Raw genomic sequence first — 786 nt, 5'->3', positions numbered from 1 at the left:
CATAACTGTAACTCCAGAAGCATAGCAGAAGAGCTGAACTGCAGAAACAGAAAATGGAACCAAGTTCTACTGATCATACTAACAGTTACATAACTGTAACATAGAACCAAAACATAACTGTAAGTCTGTAACTCCAGAAGCATAGCAGAAGAGCAGAACTGCAGAAACACAAAATGGAACCAAGTTCTACTGATCATTCTAACTGCAGATAACTATAACTGTAACATAGCTAACAGTCCAGTTCTACAAAATTAACTAAAATCCCAGAATTCCCTAATGCAGCAGCTTTAACCAGAATTCCCTAATGCAGCAACCTTAAGTTCTGGCACACTGGAACTGAAATCCTCAACCTGGCACACTTTCAAGTTCTGCAATACTACACTTGTCAAAAATGAGAGAGTCAGTAAATGTGTATCATGTCAAGTTGGGCAGCCTGTGCAACAGCCTAATGCAGTAGCTTGACTGCTTGGTGGTAGAACAAAACAATACAATAGAGAAGGCTTAATGCAACAATTTGGTTCAATTTATTAGAAGGCTTAAGAAAACTTTTAACATGCCACGAACTCGTACCTTTTATATGTCGACGATGCAAGGCTCTCTTCCGGTATTAATCAAGTCTGTAGAATAAGATAGTAATAGAATAAATTAGTTTAAAAATAATCTAAAGAAACATAACATAAGTATACATTAAACACAAGTAAAGTAATAGAAGAAATAAGATAGTCTTACCCGCTTCAAGTTGTTCAAGATTATCTAAATCTTCTTCAATTTTAACCGGAGTTGTTG

The 786-nt window shown here is 35.9% G+C and overlaps 1 long non-coding RNA gene across 1 annotated transcript; it reads right to left on the bottom strand.

Annotated features, from left to right (window-relative positions):
• Positions 1–291: 291 nt before the first annotated feature.
• Positions 292–786, bottom strand: LOC138880303 (uncharacterized). The gene is made up of 3 exons (XR_011402831.1): positions 730–786; positions 571–617; positions 292–376 (listed from the first exon to the last, which is right to left on the bottom strand). It is a non-coding gene; the product is annotated as an uncharacterized lncRNA (long non-coding RNA).

This window comes from Nicotiana sylvestris, chromosome 10, assembly GCF_000393655.2.
Source record: "Nicotiana sylvestris chromosome 10, ASM39365v2, whole genome shotgun sequence".
Lineage (NCBI taxonomy): Eukaryota > Viridiplantae > Streptophyta > Magnoliopsida > Solanales > Solanaceae > Nicotiana > Nicotiana sylvestris.
Note: the sequence above shows the minus strand (reverse complement) of the source record. Positions and strands in the feature narration are given on the sequence as shown.